Source organism: Camelina sativa, chromosome 5 (assembly GCF_030686135.1).
Source record: "Camelina sativa cultivar CO46 ecotype springtype chromosome 5, ASM3068613v1".
Lineage (NCBI taxonomy): Eukaryota > Viridiplantae > Streptophyta > Magnoliopsida > Brassicales > Brassicaceae > Camelina > Camelina sativa.
In genome coordinates, this window is record NC_141884.1 from 34,287,595 (window position 1) to 34,299,710 (window position 12,116).

Sequence of the window (12,116 nt, forward strand, 5' to 3'; positions counted from 1 at the left end):
TAGAGCGCTTGTTTCTTCTGTTGATGATTTTGCAGGACATAAGAGAGGCAAACCAATCCCTAAATCCCACCCTGGTCCTGTTCTTCACATCCTTGGCAAGCCTCATGCACCCAAAGCTTATACACCACCTTGGATGAAGACGACTTCACTGCCACGTTCTGATCCACCGGATGCCTGAGCTCCAACACAGTCAAGCTAATGACTGAAAACAAGCGCTTAGTGGGAGGCAACCCACTGGTAGGTTTTTTTTTCTTTTTCTTTTGATTTTGATTTTTGTTTATTTTATTCCTGTTTTTGCTTTCCTCTTACTTGATAACACTGGGGACAGTGTTGTTTAAGTCTGGGGGAGGTTAGTTACTAACTATGATTTCTGTTTTTGAGTTTCAGTTGTGTCAGTCAAAACCATAAAGTTTGAGTCAAATTTTTCAAAATTTTTCTCTTTGTCTTTGGGAATTATGATCTTGACTAATGATTTCTCTTATTTGGCTAACACTCTAATGATTACATGTTTATGCTTGATCTCAGAACTAAAGCTTAGAAAGACTATGAGCCTTATCAACAATCCTGAAAGCCCTTATTCAATGGATATCTGATTGATCTAACGTTGTCTCAACTTTTATCAGGATTTTAACCGGACTTAATCTCTTACTTTGGGGTTGGAAATCAGTGGACTAGACTTCTTCTTCAGGCCATACAAGACAATGCAATTTTTCAAAGTATGTATCCCCTCTCTCTTCCCTTCAGTGCTTTTAAAAAAAAAAATCAGAAAAAGAGAGAATAAAAGATGAGATGATTTTGATCAGTTTAGAGAGGTAGGTAAATTACCAGTGACCTCATTATTCTACTCTTGAGTCAAATGATCACACAAAGCTTGGAAGCGAGGGATAGGTAAATTACCGATGATCCTGGTATTCGCTTACACCTTTGAAAAAAAAAAGAAGAAAAAAAAAATAATGGAAGTGAGAAAAGGGAGAGGAAAGGAGATGTAAGAAGAATGTCTTGGCCTGAAGAGAGTCCACATGCCACTGATCAATACACCCAAGGTATGAATTCACCTTATTTATGCTTTAATATTGACTAATGAGATGACAATGGAGATTTCAGAGATTCCAAGGGATTGTGGGATTTGAGTAAGGAATGTTGATGCTTATCATGGTTGAGTATAAGTAGTAAGTTCTTGAGTCAGGTAAATGAAGAGTGTGAATAAGAATAATCTGCAATTGAGTGAGTTCCCTGTTTTCAAACCTCTTTCACAGGTCTAAGTTTATGTTTTGCTTGAGGGAAAGCAAAGGCTAAGTCTGGGGGAGTTGATATATCATGGTTTTTGTGGTTTTTAACCATGATATAAAGAGTCTTTTAGTGTCTTTTCATTTGTTTCTAGATTGTTTTTGAGTCTTTACAGGTTTTTAGCATGGAAGGAGCAAAGTGGAGCAATTTGGATCAGTTTGGAGCAATAATCCGCAAGAAATCAACTTGGAATCGATCAGAGGAGATGGTGTCAATCGACACTGCCTTAGCATCGATCGACACCCAGTCCAAACCGACAAGAGAGCCAAATTTGGAAGTTTTACAAAGTTGCCCGAAGTTTTCCATATTTGCAAGACTAGTCCCTGACGTGTTTTAGGACATATATATATAGTTTTTAGGTTTTCCAAACCCTTAAGTTTTATTCTACCAAGTTTTATTTTTCCTGCAACCCTGTGAGATTTTGAGAGCTTTGGAGAGAGAGATCTGCTTTGAGAGAAGAATTTCTTGAACTCCCTATTACTCTTTTTAATTTCAATTGCTTATTATTCAGAAAAGATGCTTTGTTCTTCATTAAACATGTCTGAGTAGTTTGCTTGTTAGGTTTAGGGTTTTTCACAGGGATTTTATGATTTGTTAGATCTGTTTATTTATGATTCATTATCTTTCTAGATCTTCATCTTAGGTTGTTCTTAATGCTAGATCTATGATTAGTCATCTGGATTTAGATCTTAGGATTATTAATTGATATGATAATATAATTGATTTTCCTGATAAAATCTTTTGATGAGCAAAATTATTTCTTGCAAAGAGATTTGATTTAATAATTTTGTGAACAATCTAAACCTGATTTTATTGCTGATTTTTAACCTAGAATTTTACAAATAGATTTGGATTTTCTGGTTTTAAATTTAAATATTATTTGCAGTGAGAACTGATTTAATTTACAAGTGTTTAGAGTTCTAGATCTGTTCTTAATTGTTTGAATCCTAATTTATTGATTGATTTAATAATTCATAATTTCCTGAGAAATTCCCTAGGCCTAGCTTTTTGATCCATTAAATTTACAACAGCTTTATTTAATATTTAGCATTGCTATTTTTTATTTCAATTTAATCTGTTTAGCATAATTATAAAACTCTATAATTTATTGTGTAGTCTTGAGTCCTTGTGGAATTCGACCCCTAAGTACTGCAGTGATCTCTTAATTTGAGAGAGTAGCTTTAGGGTAAATTTGAGCATATCAGTAGGAACGAAGATCCGGCGAGAAGCTTCGGAGGAAATCGATGCTCGGCATTGCATCGGTCAATGCACTATGTGCGTCGGTCAATGCGGATGCGAGGACGGTGCGTAAACTCTAGGGCTTTCGTGTTATGTCGAGCATGCGTCGGTCGATGCTAGTTAACCTTGCATCGGTCAACGTAGATCTTGCGTCGGTCGACGCAACCTCCATTTGGTATCGGTCGATGCATGTTGGTGTCGGTCGATGCAGAGTCCTGGTTTGTTATTGTTGATTGTTGATTGTTGTTTGATGGTTAGAGATGACTCTATTGCTTGTGTGTATAGCCCAGTAGATGGGAGGATTGCCTTACTGAGTGTTTATAAATACTCATGCATTGCAATGTGTGTTTGTGGTGCAGGTAAAGGCAAAGTGTGATCGTGGAATCAAGGCAATGAAGAGGAGGATGTTCTAGTGGTTCGTTTGGTTGTCTAGCTTCTGTTAGGTTGCTAGAATTGAGTCCTAGAATGTTGCTTAGGATTGCTGGTTCACTGGTTTTTGTTGTTTGGATTATTAGTTATGATTTGAATTAATACTGGCTATTATTCTATTCGTTATTATATTTATTGAGATTGGTTATTCCGCTGTTGGTTGTGATTGTGGTTAGGTGGCTAGTGGGTATGGGACCACTAGCTGTAGTTTATTTATTATATTATATATATTATTTCTTATTTATTAAAAAAAAAAGGTCGGTCGTTTCATTTTGGTATCAGAGCCCTTACGGTTCTAGGTTTGGGTTCACTAGGTTTCTGTTGTAGATGTTTGGGATTGCATGTCTTGATTGATTATGTGAGTTAGTCAATTGTGTGTGGCATGGAGTTCTAGAACATGCTCTTCGAGCCCACAAGGTGATTCCACGGTGAGTTTGTGTTTTTGTGTTTTTGGATTATGTTAAGATTGCTTATTAACCTCTGTTCTTGGAAATGCAGTGGTTAAAGGTGTTTGAGTTGTTGGTCGTAGACGGGGACATGGTCGTGGTCGTGGTCATGGTCGGGCGGGTCCCGAGGCCAGCGAGTGTGTGGTCCAGAGTTCCACGAGGAGGTACGTTAGAGGGTCGCAAGCGTATCAGGAGGGACCAGAGAGGGTTAGCCGGTGTGAATGCCGGGAGTGCTGGGAACCCAGGTGTGGGGTTGCAGCAGGTGGAGCCCAGGGTCGAGATGATCGCTTGGCGGAGCTATTGGCGTGCTGTTGGAGCGGTTACCGAGAGGTGTACCAATGCAGACTCCAGTTGTACCGCATGTGGCGGGGTGCAGCCGAGGGCTGCGGATGTTGAGGAGTTTCCATCTTATGTTAAGAGGATGAGTAGTTGTAGATGACCAGTATGAGATTATTCTCAAGAGGTATCGGGCCTAGAGAGGCGGATAGGTGGACATATGCAGTTGGAGCAGATATTTCTCTGTTTGGAGGTTAATCCAGTTGGATATTAGAAGTTGAGTGGGCAGGTGTAACATTGCAATGTTATACTCGGACCACAGGAGGTACTTTGTGTCGAGAGATGTTTATAGTCGTTAAAGATTGTTGCTCTTGAGGGGATGGTGATTCCCCTGAATACCAATAGCTCGAGGGGCTGAGGGCTCCGAGAGTGGCAGAGGGGATGATGTTCCCTTGAGGGGATGAGTAGTTCCCTTGATACCGAGATCTTGAGGATTGTGGTCCAAGAGTGAGACGGTATAACTCAAAGACGCTGGTCTGAGAGTGAGATCGGTATGACTCGAAGGTTGCGACCTAAGAGTGGAGGAGTTGGGAGCAAGCAATTCCTAGGACGTGAGTATAAACATAACGATGGAATGTAGACCTCAAGAGATTGACGGTGGTTTAATCTCGCGTTTTGGATGTGTTGACCATTGGGACAGGGTTTTATGACCAGAGCGGTTATGAATGTTTGGCTGTTGTGCGCCAGGATTGTGAGGCCGGTGGTGCTGGAGTCCCGGGAAGGGGAGTTACAGCAGGTTTGAGCCGGGAAAGGCATGTTTGCCAGATACATAAGTTCACGAGAAGCCTTCATGGCAGGATAAACTAATCGTTGCGATGATGTCTGATGAAGTTCATTGGAGATGGATAGGGTTGCTAGATTCAAGGTTTTGGTAAGCTTGTTGGAGGGAATAAGTCAAGTGGTTTGAGTAAGCGGCCTGCAAAGCATTTGAAGCGGTGAATCAGAATATACGAACGTATGGTACTTGTTTGTTTTATTACGTTCGTATTGATGATTTGCTGTGGAGAATTGCCAAGCAGAAAGCTATCTTTGGAACAAACTAACTTGTGGAAGTTTCCCTAACTGGCAAGTTACTAGAGGTTCTTGGAGGAACAAGAGGGTTGATATTCAGGTGGCGGCGAGTTGATGTCGGCATACTTGAGTATTTGTTTAGTTGAGCTGAGTAAGTAACTAGAGGATTTATGGAGCAAGGGATTCATATGCTCTAGTGTATCACCGTGGAGAGCACCGGTGTTGTTTGTTAAAAAGAAGGACGGAAGTCTCCGCTTTTGTATATATTAATGGGGTTTGAACCGTTACTGTGAAGAACAAGTACCCTCTTCCCAGGATTGATGAGTTGTTGGATCAGTTGAGGGGTGCTAATTGGTTCTCTAAGGTATATCTGGCGTCGGGTTATCATCAGATACTGATAGATGAGGCAGATGTGAGGAAGACTACTTTCAGGACGAGGTATGGGCATTGTGAGTTTGTGGTGATGCCTTTCGGGTTGACTAATGCGCCAGCAGCGTTTATGAGATTGATGAACAGTATGTTTCAGGAGTTTATTCTAAGAGTCCTGAAGAGCATGCAATGCATTTGAGAGCAGTTCTGGAGAAGCTGCGGGAGCAGAAGTTGTTTGCTAAGTTGAACAAGTGCAGTTTTTTTGGCAGCGTGAGATGAGTTTCTGGGTCACATTATTTTTGCAGAGGGAATTTCTGTAGATCCGGAGAAGATTCAGGCTATCAGAGATTGGCCTAGACCGCAGAATGCCACAGAGATCATAAGCTTCCTTGGGTTGGCAGGCTCTACAGGAGAGTTGTGTAGGGTTTTGTAAGCAAGGCACGTCTGATGACTAAGTTGATAGGGAAGGATGTTCCTTTTGTTGGTCACATGAGTGAGTAGAGGGTTTTGCAAGCCTGAAGGAGATGTTGACTACTATGCTAGTGTTGGCTTTGCTTGAGAAGGAGTTGGAGTCTCTGGTAGGAGAGATCAGTGCGTTGAGGTTGTGTGCTGTTTCACAGGAACCGTTGGGTTTGGAAGCAGTTGATAGAGCAGATCTTCTAGGTAGGGTGCGGTTGGATCAGGAGAAGGATTTGGGGCTGGTGAATGCCTCTAAGGATGTGGATTCAGAGTATCAGGTCTCAGATAATAGAACTATCTTGGTACACGGTCGGGTTTGTGTGTCCAAGGATGAGGAGTTGAGACATGAGATCCTGAGAGAGGCTCATGCGAGCAGGTTTTCTATTCATCCAGGAGCGAATAAGTTATACCGTTATCTCAAAAGGTACTATCACTGGGTCGGGATGAAGAAGGATGTAGCTAGTTGGGTTGTGAGGTGCAATGTGTGTCAGCTAGTGAAGGCTGAGCATCAAGTTCCTGGCGGGTTGCTGAAGAGTCTACCCATTCCTGAGTGGAAGTGGGATATGATTACTATGGATTTTGTGGTAGGATTGCCAGTGTCACGGACCTTTGATGCTTTTTGGGTCATCGTGGACCGGTGAGGGTTCTCGAGAGGAGGATCAAGGAACTTCGGAAGAAGAAGATTCCTTTGATGAGAGTCCTGTGCGACTGTGATGGTGTTGAGGAGCAGACTTGGGAGCCTGAGGCAAAGATGAAGGCAAGGTTCAAGAAGTGGTATGAGAAGCAAGCCGCGACTTGAGCTTGTTTAGCCTAGTCCCATCTGTAATACGTGGCTGGAGCGGGAATGGAGTATTTCAGCCCATCTCTCTTGTTACTCGGTCGCTTGGGGTGGCTAGTTATGCGACTCACTAACAAGATGAGGTGGTGTTCGGGGTACAAAGTTTCCGTGAGGCGGGGTTTTGGAGGAAAGTTTCCTGAAATAGAAGTTTCCAAAAGTGGAAAGTTTCCAAAAATGGAAAGTGCTAAATATAGAAAGTTTTATGGGAGTTGGAATTTGTCCATTTTAGCGGTGGAGAGCCTTGGAGGGGCTTGTGTGTGGCCTTAGTGGTGGACTTTTGAGTCAGTGTGCCGTGTGTGGCAGTCTTTTTAGACATTGTGTGGTCTTTGTGACGGGCTTTTTAGCCAGAGTGTCTTTGTGACGGTCCTCTTTAGGACATTTGTTTGGCCTTGGTGGCGGTCCTCTTTAGGAAATTTGTTTGGCCTTGGTGGCGGTCCTCTTTAGGACATTTGTTTGGCCTTGGTGGCGGTCCTCTTTAGGACATTTGTTTGGCCTTTGTGGCGGGCTGTTTAGCCAGAGTGTCTTTGTGACGATCCTTCGGGACAGATGGTCTTTGTGACGGTCCTTCGGGACAGATGGTCTTTGTGACGGTCCTTCAGAACAGATGGTCTTTGTGACGGTCCTTCGGGACAGATGGTCTTTGTGACGGGCTTTTTAGCCAGAATGTCTTTGTGACGGGCCTCTTTAGGACATTTGTTTGGCCTTGGTGGCGGTCCACTTTAGGACATTTTTTTGGCCTTGGTGGCGGTCCTCTTTAGGACATTTGTCTGGCCTTTGTGGCGGCCCTTGTGGCATGTATATGATCCTTGCGTGGTCATGTGGTATTTCAGTGAGGGGATATGTGGTTGGTAGGACATTGAGATGTTTTACGCGAGCCACGGGAAGGAAACCTGGATAGGGATATGAAACATGTCTTTTTGGTATGGTGTGTGATGAATGAATGTATGCAATGGTGAGAGATGAATGGATGGATGGATGGGTGTTTCAATTCCCCTTATGTTGTTGCAGTATAAGAGGTATCAATCCTAAATGAGTGTTTGTGAACAATTAAGATATGTATATGAATCTAAGTTAAGACAAATGTAAAGATTGCTTGTCACTAACAATCCTAAGATGAAAATGTAAAGATGCAGAAAGTAAACTACAAGTACTAAGAACTAAATGCAAATGAAACTGAATGATTGCAACAGTAATGATACTAGAACAGAAATAGAAACCACTACTGATGAACTAATGCAAGACAGGTAATGAACTGAAAACTAAATGAATGCAACTGGAATGAAACATGAATGAAATAGGACAATCACAAATCATAAACAAGAGTTCTGGGGATGAACTCGAGCAAGCACTCGATCGAGTGTAGGTCGAGTACAGGGTCGAGCTGGAATAATCCGGGAAACAGAGCAACACAATAAAAACAGAGCAATGCAAATACGAATCAAACAACAAGCAAGCAACAGGATTAAGACTTTAAAATCAATAAACAAAGAAGGCCTTGAGGAGGGTTCATGGGCTGAACTAATCATTGTGGTTATCTAACTTGGTCAACAAATCTCAAGCAAACTTTGAGCTAATCTCTAGACATATAAATCTAAGACAAGTTTCTTCCACTCTCATGGCAAGAAACAATCAAACCTATGCAATTCTAGACTTGTTCTCACACAGTAAAGAATCTACACAAGCAGGCATTAAGCAACACATCTCAAACCAAACAAGACCTCTAATCTCTTAGCAAGCCTAATGGTAAGCTCTAGATCTAGCCTTATCTATGCTTCTTAAACATTGGTGTGATGCTAAGAAGCTTGAAATCAAACCCTACCCTCTCAGATATAGGATCAGCATTAAGAACATCTAGCCTAGAAGAAATCTACAACAATTAAGCTTGACCAAATCACACAAACCACAAGATCAGTCCAGCCTAACCCATTCTCAAGATCCTAGAGAACTACTCACAACAACTCATGATGAACATCAAAGTCATAAACCTAGAAAATCTCGAAACTTGCATCAAATGAAAGATAAGAACAAGATCTACAATGTTGCAAAAGGAATCAAAGCCAAATTCTCAATATATTGAAAGTTATGGAACCAACAATATTGAAGAATCTAAGAGTTTTCTTAAAAAATGTACAAAATCTAAAAATATCAAAAGACAAAGGGAATAATCCTAAAAAAGTAAAAAACTAGGTTTCTGACTCTCTAAAAAAGTTGCACTCCCTGGTGGCTGCAGGTACAAGGCTTTATATAGGAGAGGAGGTGGAAACCCTAAAAACACTAAAAGACAAAATAGTCAACGGCTCGGTCAACTCGACCTGTGCTCGGTCGAGTGGCAGGTCGAGCTGGCTTCTCTCGTGCATTCTCCACTCGGTCGAGTCCTCCTCAGCACACGGTCGAGTGTCTGGTCCAGTGTGCGGTCGAGTTGGACTCTGGACCTTGGTTCTTCAGCCTTAACTCTCTTGCTTTCCCTTCATGATTGCTTCACTTCTCTTTAGCATTGCTTCCGTGCTCCTTAAGCTCCAAAATCACCTGAATATGCATGAAAAGATGCAAATGCAATGCAACTAAACTCTAATGCATGATTAGTGCTAAAGCTACATAATAATGGCCTAAATGGATAGCAAAAGGTGCAAAAGATGTGAATAAACTAAGGGAAAACATGGTAAAATATATGAACATCAACACCCCTAAACTTAGTCTTTGCTTGCCCTCAAGCAAATAAGCAAGATATAAGAAGGTAAGTGAGGTTTGAAAGTGGGATCTCAGCTCCTAAAGCTTGCAAATAGACTATCTAGAATCAATGTCCAAGTTACTAGTACTATGATGCAAGTTGAATGAGCTGGAATAAAAGACTTTAGACAAGCATATCACAACCTTTATTGATTTGAGCCTAAGACATCCACAAGCATTCAAATTAACCATTTCCTTTAACATTCATTAATCAAGAACATGAATCAATTCTATGCAATGCTTAAACTCATTTGGCTTGGTAATAAAGGGTTTTGAGACAATGATGGTCTCTTTCTAGAGTGGGGCTTGTCAATATCAAGGTTCTCTCATGAAAATGGATTGAGCTTTAGAAGAATGCTAAAGGTAAGAACACTTAGACACATAGAACAAAACCTTGTCTACCCAAAGGCACCCAAAGTGTTTATCCTAGCAATCTAAACCCAAATTATCCTAGTGCTACCCTTTACTTCTTCTTTTCTCTTTCAACCTTTTCTCTTTTGGTTTTCAAGTCTTAGGAGATGTTTCTTATTTGATCTTTCTAGTGGGATGGGAGATTCTTACTTATTCACTATGGTTCTCTTTTCTTCTTATTCTTAAGACATACAAGCTTTTTGCTAGACTTTTCTTTTTTTTTTCTTTCTTTCTTTTCTTTAACTAGAACTAATTTCAATAATCTTTACTTCCCATCCTTTCACTAGACTTTGATTAAACACATTCTCCTCTTAAAGACTCTACCCTTTTTCTTTCTCTTTTCTTTCTTTTCTTTTTATAACAGCCAAGTCCCAAACCCAACAAGTGAACTACCTAGTCCTATCTAGTTTGAAAAATGCAAACTAGAACTACACAAGGTCTTACTCTTGTCAGTTCAAACCTAACACTTTCTACCAAGCTCAATCCCAAAAATAGGCTTCACACACTCAAGAATAAACATGGCTTGAAAGAAAGGTTTGGTTAAGGGTAAGGGAACTGATTCTTAATGAGGAAATCAGCTACTTGGATCAACAAAAGTGGTAAAAAGGAGAAAGATGATCCAAATATGTATATGGTATCCATGAGTTTAAAGCAATGCACACATTGATAATTATAAGTCAATATTAGGTTCTTATAAGTAGGAAATGGCATCAAATCACAACATGCTTCAATTTAGACCAACTGCAATGCAAGAATTCAAGGCTTGGTTCAATCTTATGCTTCTAACTACTCAACTAGCATCAAAGTACTATTAACTTGGGCATTGATCCTAGTCTAGTGAATAAACAAGCTAACAAGGCAAACTCATCATGGATCCCTAATGCAAATATTACACAATCCTACATGAAACATGCTAAACAAGATCCTAATATGCAATGCAAACTACATGAACACTCTTTTTTTATAAAGATTTTTTCAAAATTTTTCAAATTTTTATGGTTTTTCTATACCTTAGATGCTTATGCAAGTGCTAACAGGATGATGATAAAAATTTGAAATAAGAACACAAAACACAACATCAAATGCTATCTCAAACCCTCCCCCAAACTTAAATCACACAGTCCTCTGTGTGAAAGAAATTTGTAAGAGGATTCAAGATTAAAAACAAAACACAACAATGAAATGCAATGATATTTACAAGTGAAGGTGATGGTGGTACCTTAGGGATTGTGGAAAAGTTGTCCACATCCATCTGCATGCTGTCATAGGAGTAGTTGGGGTCTTGTTGGTGACTTGGAGATGGACTTTGGGGCAGCTCGACGATGGCCATCGACCGCGACTCGGTCGAGTGCGTGTCCGAGTGGGGGGGTCGAGCTGGACCGCGAGTGTCCATTACCTGTCTCTTCCTCTTCTATTCAGACTCCCTTGCTTCCCTGACCATGAAAACACTAAAGCAAAAATCAAAATACCAAAATTACAAAGCAATATATACAAGGATACCTTAGGGATTTCCTCCCTAGTGAGCTTGTTTAAAGTCACTAAGCTTGACTTTTGATGCCTTTTCAGGCTTGGTTTAAATACCAAGGAGGTGATGAAATCCCCCCCCCCCCTGGTTCTATTTGGTAACCCTGGTGTTCCTTCTTGATCACTACCTCATTAGCACTTGAACCATGTTTCTTTTTAACCTTGAGCTTTGGCCTAGCTCTCTTCAAAGTCCTTTTGTTCAGCTTGACTTGGAGATCCTTGACTAAAGCAGTCAGTTCTTGAACAGAATTCTTAAGCTTCTCCACTGAATCTTCTTGAAAGGTTAGCTTACCCCTTGAAGCAGTTTCCTCACTTGAGACCTCATGATCCTCCTTTCTTTTGATAGTGTAAGGTGGATCATATTTTGAAGGCAGATTAGTGGGATTGTTGATGTCAAACTTCATAGTGAAGTCTTCAGTCAGGTGGAGCTTGATAGTCCCCATCTTCACATCAATAACAGCCCCAGCTGTAGCTAAGAATGGCCTTCCTAAGATAAGAGGGTCTTCAGGCTCTTGTTCCATGCTCATGATTGCAAAATCAATTGGGATCCTTGCTTCTCCTATTTTGATAGGGAGGTTTTCAATCATTCCAACCACATCCCTCTTGGATCCATCTGCTAGACTGACATAGTAGTTGATGTCCTTGAAGTCCTCATACCCCAACTTCTCAGCCACTGAGTATGGCATCAAGCTCACTGAAGCTCCTAAATCACAAAGGCACTTATTGTAGTGCATGTAGCTGATGGAACAGGGTAAGTTGAATGAGCCTGGATCTTCAAGCTTTGTTGGTACAATAGCTTTCCCAATCTCTTTCAAATCCTTCATATCTTGGTCATGAGCCCTCTTCTTTGACATCTCAAGTAAAAAATCCTGATAGAGAGGGTATGGAGCATACTGTTCCAAAGCAGGTCCTCTCTCTTCTTCTTGGTAAGCAATGATGACCTCTTGTATGGCCATCACTTCCTTCTTCTCAATTACACCCTCTTCTTTCAAGGCTTTCTCTTTCTCTTGTTGCAAAGCTATCTTCTCCTTTTTCTCAAT